Below are 15,000 nucleotides of genomic sequence, written 5' to 3'. Positions count from 1 at the left end.
ACATTCTCAAGACTGAAGAAAAAAGAAAGCAAAATCTTGATAAAGTCAACCTATTAGACAAAGGTCACTTAATAAAAAAGCAAAACTAAAAAGTTTCCTTTCCACTGTCAATTACCTAACCAGAGTTACACCTGGACAAGGAGAAGTTTATGCATCATTCAGAGAACTGTTAAAAAACAATAAAATTTGTACAGGACAGTGCTCATGCTGCAAATTTCCTACAAATCACTGAGTGTATTATATGTATAGTTCTTGCATACTAGTCCCAGATAAAAAATTACATTTATAGGGATAATGCTTCACAAAATGGTCTAGATGCAGTTCTGTTACAAGTAAACAAACCAATAACACATGGTTCAATATAATTAACAACCAAGGAATTTTCTTTAGTCACCTCTAGTTATAAATGTTTTTACCAACATCTACATTTGAAAAATTGTTGTGCAGGATTATTACAATTCATTTGCAGTTATTCTGCAGAAAAAAATGGCAATAAACATTTGTAAAGAATAATTTTGCAGTTAGCAAGAGATCTCAAGATGGCAAGATGATGTTGTGAGATGCGTCTATACATGAATCTACATAGTGATGGAGAGCATTGCTTTCAGTCATAAGGGAGTAACAGCATCATAGAGGTCAAAATAACTACTGTACTAGGTGCACAACTGTCTGTGTTAATGCAAGATATAAAGTCAGATATGTTGCAAACCAGAAAGCAATGCCTATGGTTAAAAAAATACTACTGGAACCATAAGGAAGTGATTGCACACTTAGACTGTATTTTGCTCAAGGGGCAAAAGTTATTTTCTACACTTTTTACATGAATGAATGCTTCAAAGTATCTACACTGGTTAACTGGATATGAGAAAAAAAAAAGAAACAAAAAAAAGTTTTATTCTAGACAAACATCATCAAATCAAAATGTAATAAGAAAAGATCCTCAGACCTGAGACAGTCATCCATTTTGTTATCTTGGATAAGCCATGGCATACTCCCATTACTAATTAATTTGTTTGGAATAATGAAAAATACATTTTTGCCATTGACTCGTTTAGTAGATTTTTCATTACTGTGAAATTAAATGCTCCTTCTTATTCTGTTGAGATTTCAGCTATGAAAGCTAGTGTGCTAGATAATAAATGCCTCTAGTACAGGTCCAAACAGTATTAAGAGATTTTTTTCTGATACATTGGGTTATAAAGATGTATGATTTTTTTAATAGATGAGATTGGGTTAATGATTGGTCAAATGGCCAAAATGGGACATTTTCAGGACAAACATCATATTTTACAGGCCGACACGTACCCACGGTCAGTAAAAAGGATAGAACTTTACTTTTTTGCCTAAATAATAGCCTATTCTTGTAGCATTTTAGTTGCTTATTCTGTTTCTTATAACATTTAGGTATTTTAGATACAGAATAACTGTTTTATGCAACTATTACATACAATATAGGACATAATTATGTCCTACAATCTCAGGACATTTGCCATTTTTATTATTTTTTGTCAGGACACAACTTCCCAAAGAGGGACTGTCCCTCGCAAAGTAGGGCAGGTGGTAACCCTAAGATGAGACTGGTGTTTCTGTCTATGTCCACTTGGAATAAAAGTTTCAGAAGTATGTTTTTTTTAATATAAAATATCTGTTTTATTTTATTTGTATTTGTTTTCCAGGGTAGAGCATTGATCTCTGTAGACCTTTGTTTTTCTAGACTCATACTGGTGTGGTGTCTGGTTAACTAACTTGCTCAGAGTCACACAGTTAGGCAATGGAGGCTGAGGGAATCAAACCTTGCCCCCACTGGACCTGAGGAAATAAGCTTGTTAATAGCTCCTTAATTATCTAAGCCAACTATGTAGCAGATTAGTATGCATTTTGTATAAGTGCTTTGTCGAAATAAAATATAAAATGTCTTAAAGATTTTGCTTTAAATGTGTCTTATTGTCAAATCTCCCTAATAAGTTGTTTCATAATAAAAAAACCTGAGTTTAATAGAATATTATTTGCATGTAGGCTTGTTTGAGTAGGGGAACATCTAGTGGTCATTATCGTCATTACAAGTTTACAGTTTATTTTTAACAAACAATTAAAAGTGCATTTCTTTCTTTCAGTGGAGGCCCAGGGAGAAACAGTACAAACATGTCTTTGGAATGTGGGAGGAAATCCACAGAGAACATGCAGACTCTGCACAGACGGGAAATGTGGCAGGAAACTGAAGAAACCCAGAGACATGGATGACATGCAGACTCTGCATATAAAGCACCCCAGCTGAGAATTGAACCAGAAAACCTCTTGCTGTGTGACGTGACAATGCTAACCACTGCACCACTACATCACACATTTATTTATTGAAATCTGTACATGCACACATCTGAAAAACTGAACTTAATTTTTCTGTACATCATACTTTGTATGTAAGAAAGAACTTTAGTATTTCTCCAGTAGGGTGCTAAAATGTTTGGATTACTTTATTAAGATTTACAATAAGCAAGAAATACAATTAAATCAAATAGATCAAAAGATAAATAAATAAGTTGAACAAAATATAAATTGCATTATATAGACAAAATAACAAAAGTAGCACACTATATTTTAGCATGAATAATAAACTGTTGATATATCTATTATAGCAAATCAATTATCTTTCTACTTGCAGAACTCTTTTTTTTTAAATCTGTCTCTGGTTTCAGCAAGTAATAATGCCTGACAGAGTGGTCATAATCTAGGAATTAATGCATATCTAGGGGTGTTCTAAGGTCTAACGCTGCAGGTGAAGGGCTACCCCATGCCTGTAAGGACATTAATTCACTATTATACAATTCCTCCCCTAAAACGTGCACGCTGATTGGCCAGCCCAACCAGCATGCCTGTTGTAAATCCCTCAATATACTAACGGAAAAAGGTCCGGTCGCCCGGACTTTTTCCGTTATTATACTCGCTATGTTAAAAGAGTTTAACATAGCGACACAGGTTTAAAAAAAGCAACGGAGATCTCCGTTGCTTTTTTTAAAGCTGTCTCGCTATATTAAATGGGTTTAACATAGCGAGACAGCTTTAAAATAAGCAACGGAGATATCCGTTGCTTATTTTAAAGCTGTCTCGCTATGTTAAACCCATTTAACATAGCGAAACAGTAAAAAGCAACGGAGATCTTGCGTTCTCCGTTGCTTTTGCCCACAGCTCTGATGTACTGCGTAGGCATGCGCAGTACATCAGAACTGCCGCAGAATACCAGACAGCTGCGGAAGGGCAGTAAAGAGGCATTATACAATGCCATTATTTAAGAAAAGTAATTATTTATTTTCTTAAATAATGTCATTGTATAATAGCAATAATCCACTTCTGGGTGTGGGTAATGCTGGATTTACCCACGGTTGGCTTTGTTTGGTCCCTCGGGCTTCGCCCTCTGGACCAAACCACGCCAACCATGGGTAAATCCAGCATTACCCACACCCAGGCGTGGGTTATTGCTATAATAATGTTACCCTGGAGAGCACTATTGCAGTTAGAGAATAGACTGTAAATTGTTTTGTATTTTAATAAATAAAAAACAAATGAAAGGGAAATTGCCTAGGAGTAAAATGGCCCACAAGGGCAGCTAGCCTGGTATTTGCCTATGAACTTATGGCTTAGCATATGTAAGTGATGCTGGAGAAAGTACATTTCAAACAAAATATAATTTATGTCAGTACTTAATGGACACACACACACACACACACACACACACACACACACACACACACACACACACACACACACGCACACACATATATACATGCAGCATGCGTAACCATAATTTATAGCCACTTTGTTGAGTGAATATACCTCGGATTTCTCAATGTAAGCAAATAAATGAAAGAAAAATTGTGCAATGCAAGACAACATACTCAGTTAATGTGTGTTTCATTTTTAATTCTGCATAACAGTAAATTATTTTTCAGCCTTATGATCATTTATAATAAAAGAGTGTGCATTTTCAATGAGAGATTAGGCAAGAGAACAAAAGTTGTAACCTCTCCAAAAGAAAAAGAAATCTTATCTGGTATGTGCTGTAGATGGACAGATGTATCACTGAAACTACAGAGTTTTGGCCAAAACTTATACCCCCATATTCAGCAAACATCCATGCAGCATGGCAGCACTCCATGCATATGATTGAAGGTGCACTGCCATGCTATAATACATACATGGGGATGTGTACCAGTGCAGGGGTCATGTCTGAGAGCAGTGCTCTCACAATACACACACACCCGCACATCAGAATTGCTGTACGACAATCTGAAAAGAGCAAGATCGCTTGTCACACCTCTCAACCTGTTAGAGGCCATAAGGGACAACTGCTAAATATTGCTATTACAAACTTCGAAAGTTGATAGAATAACAGGTTTTGCATTAGCATGAATTTTCTGAAGGGTATGACATCTAAAATGCACACCTCTCAACCTGTTAGAGTAAGAAATCTGGACAAAGCCATAAGGGACAACTGTGAAATATTGCTATTACAAACTTAGAAACTTGATAGAATAACAGGTTTTGCATTAGCATGAAATTTCTGAAGGGTATGAAGTATAAAATGCAAATGTCTGACATTATTGTCAAACTTCAATCTTTAATGATGTGCCAGAGAGCCACATGTTTATTAAAAGTGGACCAAGAATATAAGGCAAAAATCTGGACATAATGTGAAGTTATATGGCATCAATGTTTGCAAAGCACAGCCTCCAACAAATAAATCATTTTCTTCACATCTGAAATAAAGTTTAAGCATAGCTGCATGGGTATGCATGTTGCTTAGCTATGCTTAGCCCAGCTTAAACGGCACGAGAAGTTAAATGGCAGTAGACATCTGACATCACCAATAGTCTGATAGTCTAGTGGTTAGATCATATGCCTTGTATGTAGTTATTTATGGTTCAAGCCTTACCAAAGCCATTTCCATTTTGTATGTGAAATTATTACAACTTTAATTTATTTGTATATTTATGTAGGAAGTAGCTTATATTTCTCAGCCAGAGTAGTGTATTATGACAAGATATGAGGTGTCAGTGTAATAAAATTCTGAAACCCCCATATAAACACAAGTGACCCTTACAGTATAGTCACACAAGAATAAATGTAATGAAAGCACATTGGAGGGTGTCAGGGAAGGTAAACAAATGTATAATATGTCAGGAATTATGAATTAATCCCATACAGGTGGTAGTCCATAAAATAAAACATAAGCAATGCTAAGCATTGCACAGCTATGCCGACTGGGTGTAAGCATTGTGTAAATATGAATGCTAAGCAATGAGTAGCCCAGCTAAGTGGATTTTCACATTGGTAAGCATTTCTTAACCTGCCCCTTTAAGCACTGCCAACCTTAGCTAAGCAGGTTTGCCCATAGCTTAGTTTAGCTCAGCATATTCAAAACCATCCAATCATGGCAAAGTGTGAGAAATCAGCCATATTTAAACCTTGCAGGTGGATGCAGCTCATAACTGGTTGCAGCTCCCCACTGTAGGCAGTACGGCAGGTTTTGAAGAGGGCATGCACTTTTGGGTGCAGCGCTGGGGCATACAGGGGTCCAAGATCATGGTAGCACTCCTTGTAAAAAACATGACATGAGAGTGCTGCAGGGCCAGTACCAGGCTCCCAATACAAAGCAGAAGCCTGGGAAAGTCTCGCCCATGATCTCACCAGTGCCACTGGTATCCTTCAGACTGGTAAGCAGGTCTGGCACCACCATGCTGACTTGAAGCGGAAGAAGAAGGAGCTCTTGTAACAGTGGGTCCAAGAAGCATGACAGAGGCATGATGGCCCAGCAGTGTGTAAGTTTTCATAGCAATAACTGTTTAGAAAGTCCAGACTGTGTATGTGATGGGTAAGTATGCATAAATGTTTCTTTATCTTCATTATAGCTCCAGCTGAGTGACTTGCAAACCAGGAAGCCCATGCCTGCAGGTTGCAAAGGCTGCATCGCGAGACTGGTGAGGAACAATCTAGCTTGTAGTATTCATACCAAATAAATATAAAGAAGTAGAATGTCACCTGATATTATTAAAAATGGGTATGGTTTCTACTGAATAAAGCAGGCAATATTACAGTAATAGTCTCATACAGGTCATATATTAATAAAACTGTAACTGCCTGTCAATAAAATTCAAAACCCTGAAATGGTTGTGTTTACTCTGGTATGGTATGATTGGAAATGAGTACAGGTTATGAATAGCAACTATAGCTCTGAAAGCATTAAACAATCAAGTTTCATCTGACAAAGTTAGTGCCTCTATAACACACAAGATTAACTGATATTACAAATGTCATGCACCAAGATCCGATATCTGAATAGTAATGTTGTGTTAACCACTGTTTTCCACACTGTGCTATGTGAAAAGGCATGTATAGGAATGTATGCATAAGAATGTTGTAATTACAAGGTCAGATCCTACAACAAACAGAGAATGAGAAAGAAATCCTTCAAGAAAAAATGCAGCAGTTTCTTAATAGCTCCCTCTGATAAAACGCACTTGTCATATTTTTTAGCAGAAACAGCCACGGTTTGAATCCTGGGAGTGGTAGTAAGCTGTATGCAGAATTTCAACTAGGATTTTGTGAAAATGTGTAGAAACAGTCAGGTAGTATTAACAAACATTCCCTCCACAGGTCTTCCAGGTAAGAGAAGGAATAAAGTAGCTATAAGAAGGCTGTAGTTATACTGTGTCCAACACCCATGATCCAACTCCAAGGCTGCAAATGACAGCAAGGTAAGTGCATACACCAAGTAGTCTCCCCCAAGAAATATTCAAAAGTGTCATGCTGTCACAGCTACTGGTCCCTGTTAACAACAACCAGGGTGACTGAGAAATTAAGGCAGAGTGTGTCAGTAGTACACACACACACACACACACACACACACACACACACACACACACACACACACACACACACACACACACACACACACACACACACACACACAGTATGAGTGCACATATGTAACCCTGACTGGGTGAATATGGGTAGAAAGAGTCATGTAGTATTAACAAACATTCCCTCCACAGGTCTTCCAGGTAAGAGAAAGGATAAAGTAGGTATAAGAAGTCTGTAAGTATACTGTGTATACCAGTGGATCTGCCTCTCCAGCCTCATCTGGCTATGACACTGGAATCCCAGCACATCTGGGACCCATCCCGGGACCTCCTCATCTGCTGGTCCTGCACCACCTTTGGGTGGAACCACCTCAGGAGATGGGGCTCGACCCCCCCAGGCACAAGCATGGACAGGATCCTGTCATCTGAAGCCAGGTCCGGGGTCTGGTGCATAGTGAGCTCCACAAGGAATTTGGAGATCTGCTACACCAGCTTGAGGGCTATGTGGTGCAATTAGGGGGTCAGCATGCCCCTCCTGCTCTGCCCTCAGCACAGCCACCTTCAGGGCCGTGAAGGTGCAGTGGTGACTGCCCATGGGTGGGGACCTCAGTCCCACTGTATCCATTTGGGGGATCGTTGGCTTCCGATTACCAAACACCCCTCCCCTTCCAAGGTGTTTACCCCCAACATGTGGCATATACTGCCCCTGTATGCTGTCTTGTCTGTCTTGTCTGTCTTCCTACCCAACTTATCTCCCAAAACATACCTACTATCCTTCCCCAACATCCCACTCTCACCTTAAAAAACAAAGGGCAATCTATTCCCCCCAAAAAAATCTCTTCCCATACATAGCTGTCCATTTTGCACACATTTCCACTAGACACATGCAATCTTGTCTAACTGGCTTCTCAGCACATTATTGTTGTCCTCACCCCTCTCTCTCAGGGGTTTGAGTGTCCAAATGTACCTCCAAATTCAGTATATATGCACAGCTGTTACTGTAGAAGAAATGGACAGCTATGGACCTTCCCTACATCCATCCTGCATGTCCCTTAGCTATCTTTCATATTGTTTTACCGTCTTTGTGCCCCCTTTTTCACCACTTTCCTCTCACCCTTTTTTATTTTCTTTTAAAGAAATTTGCATGGGGGTAAGCAGGAGTAAGCAGTAGTAAGTCAGACTAAGCCTGTTTGTGCAGTGCTAAGGATTGTCTACACAGATCAACCACTTTTTAAGGCTGTGTGTAGGCATAGTTAACCAGAAGTTAGCATTGCTTACCGCCACACAAACCCGTGCAAAACTGCTTACAACTGCTTAAAAGTGCCTTAATCAGTCTGTATCCAACAGCCCTTGTTCTGCACAGCAAAAAAAAAATCAGCTTTAGCAAGTCCTGAACCCAGGAACCTGCACACCAGAGCCATAGCAAGTTACCACTAAGCCATCTGCTGCAGATATGTTTGATGTTTAAGCACAGTCATTCAACAGTAGGGAAAATGTATACATATATATATATATATATATATATATATATATATATATATATATATATATATATAAAAACTGATGCAGAATAAGGTGAAGTCCCAAGACTGGAAAAACTCCCTTATCAGCCTTGAGTTCCCTCACCAAATCCTCTAAAGCTAGCTATGAAAACAGAATTGCAGCATATAGTAAAGACAACCACAAGGCCTTCTATAGCTATGTAAGCAATCTCCACGGCAATACCCAGATTTGCTCTGAGCTACTGCACAATGGTACCTCCTATACTGAGCCAACAGATATTGCCAATATACTGGCTGACAGATTCAGTGCTAACTTTATTCCTCTCTCCCCCCAAAGGACCAATCACAATACCAGATTGGTAGGCACCCAATATTACTACTGCACAGGTTAAAACAGTACTGTCCAAAGCCAAGAATAGAGCTTCTATTGGACCTGACAGCATCCCTGGCTGTGGTCTACATGAACTACAGAGTGAACTGACACCTCACCTGTGTGCCTTGTTCAATCACAGCCTCACCTCAGGCTTTGTTCCTACTGATCGGCGCACTACTACAGTCATCCTCCTCCACATAGGAGGAGTGACCTCAGACCCTTGGAATTATCACCCCATTAGCCTGATGAGTCTCATATGCAAAGCTATGGAATGCATCATGGACCTAATAAACAAGGATATAGGGAATCTCCAAACTCTGGATCCTACACAGTTTGGTTTTGTGAAGGGTAGATCATGTCTGCTTAACTTGGTCAACTTCTTTGAGTGAGTCACCAGAGCTGTGCATGAAGTCAAGGTGGTTCATACAGCCTACCTTGATCTGACCAAGGCCTTTGATAATATTCTCCACTCAGGAATCATAGAAAAACACACTAGGCTAGGCATCAACCCCAATATCATTAGGTGGGTTGCAAACTGGCTCACGGATAGAACCCACAGTGTGAAAGTAGCTGACTACAAGTTAGACTGCTAACCCGTCACGAGTGGAGTCCCACAGGGTTTGGTCCTGGGTCCACTCCTGTTTGGTATCTACTTCTCTGAGGTCCAGGCCAACACAAAAGGACTCTGGCTGACAAAGTTCTCAGACAATTGCAGGTTGGGAGCTATTATTAACTCCCCAAGTGATGTTGACATCCTACAGAAAGTCCTCAATTAGACCAACAACTGGTGTCAGAACCATGGCTTTAAGATCAATGCCAAAAAAAGGTGCTGTCATCCCCCTTGGGAAAAAACCTGCTTCCCTTGAATTACCACATCAATGGTAGTCCACTGAACACAGGTGGTGTTATAAGAGATCTGGGAACACAGGTTAACAACAACCTCTCTTTTGGCCACCACACTGCCACTGTTATCAGAAAGTCCTTCTATGTGGCACATCTCATCACTAAGGGTTTTGCATCCAGGAAGCAAGATGTCATTTTTTCCCTCTACTCTTCCCTCAGTAGGCCAGTCATCAAGTACAATGCCACACTTGGCATGTACCTCACTAGACACCTGCAACAACTGGAGAGGCCACAAAAGTACCTCACAAAGAGGATCCTAGGCCTTAAACACTTGTCCTATATGGACAGACTAAAATAGCTCCAACTATTCTCGGTGTCATATTGCCTACTTAGAGGTGATCTCTGCTTGATTTAAAAAGCCATGTCTGTCCCAGCTCTGTTAAAAATACTGCATCTAAGGAAATTCCAATCCCTCCACACCACATGCTCCAGAAAACTCAACCTCATAACCACAAGCAACAGAACATGCTGGAGGGACAGGTTTAAAACCCAGGGACTGCCCATGGTATGGAATATACTTCCCATACATGTCAAGCAGACCACCTCACTGGCCCTCTTCAAGAAAAATCTTTATGAGTGGATTGAAAATAGATAATTCACCCGAGGATCATTTCAGTGGCTCTATTCGACAGAGGCACTAGGAACTAAGGTCAGGTGGCATAATGCCAGGGTAATTCTATGGGCTAGGCTTGTAAAGGCTCCAGGGCCTAGTGCACACCTATAGGTTCATAGGTTCATAGGTTCATACTAGGCTATCTTCCCTAAGGCATTTATAAGCCTAGCCAGAGTGTGTTTGGCTTTCGCCACCCATTTTAAATGAATTTTGCTATGCCCTTTTTTGAGGTTAGTATACTGTGCCTCTGTCTAACAGTGACACAGAAGTGATACCTGGGGTAAACCTACGATCTCCCATCCACTCATCAAGATTCCTCTTGAAGAGAGTCAATGACGGACTCTGCCTAACCTGGACTGGGATTTTATTCCAGAGTGAAGGGAGCCTCTGGGTTATGAATCTGTCCCTCCAGCATGTCCTATTTATTTCAGTGCTGAGGTTCAAGTCCCTCAAGCGTGTAGCTCGATGGGATTTGGATTTTCTGAGGTGCAGCACATCCATTAATTCCGGGTTGGACATGGCTTTATACGTCAGGCACAGATTGCCTCTGAGCAGGCGGTATGCCACTGAGTAGAGCTGGAGTTTCTTTAACCGGGCAGCATATGGCATCTGTTTGAGCCCTTTGATCCTCTTGGTGAGGTACTTTTGGGGTCTTTCCAGTTGCTGCAGGTGTCTGGTAAGGTACAGCCGAAAAGGGGCATTGTACTCAATTATAGGCCTGATGAGGGATGAGTAAAGAGACATGATGACCTCCCCTGATCTAGATGTGAATCCCTTCATGATTAGGTGGGCTATATAAAATGTTTTTCTAACCACTTTGGCCACGTGGTTGTCAAATGAGAGATTGCTATCAACTTGGGTCCTCAGGTCCCTAATTACTTCTTCTGTACTTAATGGATTACCACCTACGTGGTAATTTGTGGGCACTTTGTTTTTGCCAAAGGGGATGACTATACACTTTTTGGCGTTTAGCTTGAGACCATGGCTCTGGCACCAGTTGTCTGTTTCTATGAGGCCCTTTTGGAGGATGCTTGTGTCAGCTGGAGAGTCTATTATGGTGCCCAGTTTGCAGTCATCTGCAAACTTGGTCAGCCACAGTCCTTCTGTGTTGGCCTGTACCTCCGAGAAATATATACCGAACAAGAGGTCCCAGGACTGAGCCTTGTGGGACGCCACTTGTAACTGGTTTGGAGTCTGACATGGCTCCAGCAATTCTAACCATGTGGGTTCTGTCCTTGAGCCAGTTTGCAACCCATCTAGTGACATAGGGGTTTATATTTAAGCTGGTGAGCTTATCTATAATGCCTGATTGGGGTATTGTATCGAAGGCTTTTGCAAGGTCCAGGTAGGCTGTGTGGACCACCTTCCCCTCGTCAATGGCCTTGGTGACTGTTTCAAAGAAATTGACCAGGTTTAAGAGGCAGGATCTGCCCTTAAAAAAGCTGAACTGGGTAGGATCCAGTGTCTGTAGGTCCCCAATATCTTTATTTATGAGGTCCATGATGATCCTTTCCATAGCTTTGCAGACCAAGCTAGTCAGGCTTATAGGGCGATAGTTTCCAGGATCCGTTGAGGCACCACCTTTGTGGAGAGGGACCACTGTTGCTATACACCACTCTTTGGGTAAATATCATGTAGTAAGGCTAAGATTGAACAGTAGTTTTAGGTTTGGGTTTAGCTCTTCTTGGAGTTCATGTAGGACGCAGCCCGGGACACCGTCTGGTCTCATTGATGCTGTATTTTTTGCTTTGGAGAGGGCAGCTCTTACCTGAGCATCTGAGATGTCATGGGGGCAGCACTCTGCTGGGATAGATATTTGCCCTTTTGGTGGAGAGGGGGGAGAAGTTTGCGCTGAACCTGTCAGCTAGGATGTTGGCAATGTCTGTGGGTTCGGTGTATTTTCTGTCATTTTGGACTAATTCTGAGCATATCTGGGAATTCCCACCCAGGTTCCTAACATAACTAAAGAAAGCCTTGTGATTATCCTTAATGTCCTGTGCAATTTTTCTCTCAAAGCTGGCCTTAGACGATTTTATGAGTGCCCGTAGTTTTTTGCTAATACTGATCAGAGATGCCTTCCCTTTTTGGGATTTTGCTCTATCATGTAGTAGCTTCCTCCTTCTGTTGTATAGTTTGTTTATGGCTGGGGTCCTCCAGACAGGACGTCTGCCTTTGGAGGATTGGGTCTTGGTTTTATTTGGGATTGCATGATCCATGCATTCCTGAAGGTGTTCATAGAATGCATTTATAAAGGATTCTGCGGTCTGGACCATATTTTCCACAGGCCCGGGGGCTTTGAAGGATTCCACCTTGGTTTTGAGGAGTGTGAAATTTGCTTTAGAGAAGTTTTTCACTGTGGTTTTCTGGGCAGGGGGTGGGGTCGGGATGTGAATATCCACTGAGATTAGTTTATGGTCAGATCTTACCAGTGAGGGATACACTTCTGGTCTGGAGCATAGAGTCCCCATGTTGGTGATGATCAGGTCCAGCATGTTTTCCCCTCTTGTGGGAGTGGTAGCAAGTTGTTCCATAGCATTTGAATTTATAAATTCTAGGAACCTTTGGGCTAGAGTAATGCTCCCAGTCTATGTTTGGGTAGTTGAAGTCTCCCAATATAATGGTGTTTGGAGAGACCTTCATATTTTCCAGTGTTCTCAGAAAGGCCAAGTGGGGTTCCTGGGTTTGGGAGGGTGGTCTGTAGCAGGCTATAAACTGGAAGGCAGTTTTACCCACTGTTAGTTGCACATGGATAGTCTCTGATGCTTCATGCTGTGCCACCAACCTGGAGGTGTGGATATTTTGACGAATATTGATACTCTCCCTCCTTTTGTGGTTCAGTCCAAGTTTTGGGGCCGAAAAGCATGAATCTATATATATATATATATATATATATATATATATATATATATATAGGTTTACTATTGAAAATCAGATGGCACTTGGCGACAGTCGGATAGTCGAACGTATAAGGTCATAAACAAGGATGTCGAAGACAAAATAATCAATCTAGGAATGGTTTTAACATGGGTCGAGGTAGGGAAGATGTTTGTAGTAGGGAATAATACTGAACACCTACCTCGACCCATGTTAAAACCGCTCTAGATTGATTATTTTGTCTTCACATCCTTGTTTACGACTTATACGCTCGACTATCCGACTGTCGCCAAGTGCCATTCATATATATATATATATATATATATATATATATCTATATATATATCTATATATATATATATATATATATATATATATATACATATACATATACTGATCCAAAAAATCTTGGTGCACATATTAAAGGAGTACAACAGGTTTCTCTAATGTATTCCTCAACTTCATGGCCATTTTCCTCCCTATTTACATTGTCCTCTGTAAAGCAACAACAATAAAACATTTACAATTTTTATAATTCCCCTTACTTCTGTAACAGATGCCTACCTTTTCATACTGTGATGGTTTCACTTACAAAATGATTCTCTCACTTTTGAATAAAGCTTGCTGGAGTTGCCCAGTTACTGACATCATCGAGGCCAGGCAGTGCAGGTACTTTTTTTTTTTTTTTTTTAAATCAGTTCCCTCCCCCAAAGTGACATCACCACAGCCATCATCTGATTCTAATTAAAATAATAAGACCCACCCATTCTGTGATGTCATGGCTTCCTTGTCCTTCCCCCAGCCTGAGTGCTGTTCATTTTATTCAGTAGTAGTGTAGTAACACCGATGTTTGGAAACACAGAAATTTGGTATGCATACTTGTACATTCTGCACGGCAAATGATGCTTAGGTGGTGTATCGCTTGCATACTTCTCTGTTGTATTTGCACCAGATACTGCTAGTGTGCAGTGCAGGAATAGAAAGATTAAAACATTACCCTGGTATCAGAGGTGGCAGTGCAACATATTCATAGTGGCTTAACATGAGAGTAGCTCTAAGCAAGCACCATGTGAAACCTGAACAAGCACCTATAATTATTCAGTGCAGCTTCCACACCTTAAGTCTGAAAATGAATTCACATACTCACATGAACAGGAGTAGCTGCATATTGATGGCTAAAGGTGTATGGGCATATTGGGTGGTTACTACACTGCAAAACTGGTATGTAATGGTGGAGATATTTGGAAGGCATGAGCAAACACACCAGTATACTAAAGCCATAGCACCAATTGAACTGGAGGCTGGCAAATAGATTTAGTAAGGGATTTTGTCCATGCACAAATATTTCAACAGTGATTCTTTGCAGTGGCATCCATTATCTGATTCAAGGTAAGTTAACCTTGATGTCCTTTATTTAAAAAAAAATCAATAAAAAATTTACTTTGTTATAAGTGACTTCTGGACACAAGAAAAGGGAAGGGGAAAATATAGCAATGTGGTTTTTATGTACAAAGACAAATCCAGGGACACTGCAAAAGGTTTTTTTTGCAAACCAACCAGTGGAGTAAAAACATATGAAGGCAAACACTGCATACTAACACACTTTGCACATGTAAATCTCATTTTTTAACAAGGTGGAAGCATGAAGTGATACCTTAACACTTAAATTAATAAAGATCTAAACTGGTTAATAGTATAAATGTTTTATTCTTTAGCTCCTTGGTGCAAGACCTTACTGGATGTGATTGCAATCAAGTAAGGCCATGTCTATAGTGCAGCAAAAAAATGTCCCCTCTAACAAAGGAAATGCTAGAGCAAAGATTAAATTACATGAGTCAAGCACCCTGCTGAGATCTGCCAATCAGTGGAATTGCCAGGTCA

This window comes from Protopterus annectens, chromosome 6.part0 (assembly GCF_019279795.1).
Source record: "Protopterus annectens isolate FY-2018-M chromosome 6.part0, PAN1.0, whole genome shotgun sequence".
Classification (NCBI taxonomy): Eukaryota; Metazoa; Chordata; order Ceratodontiformes; family Protopteridae; genus Protopterus; species Protopterus annectens.
Note: the sequence above shows the minus strand (reverse complement) of the source record.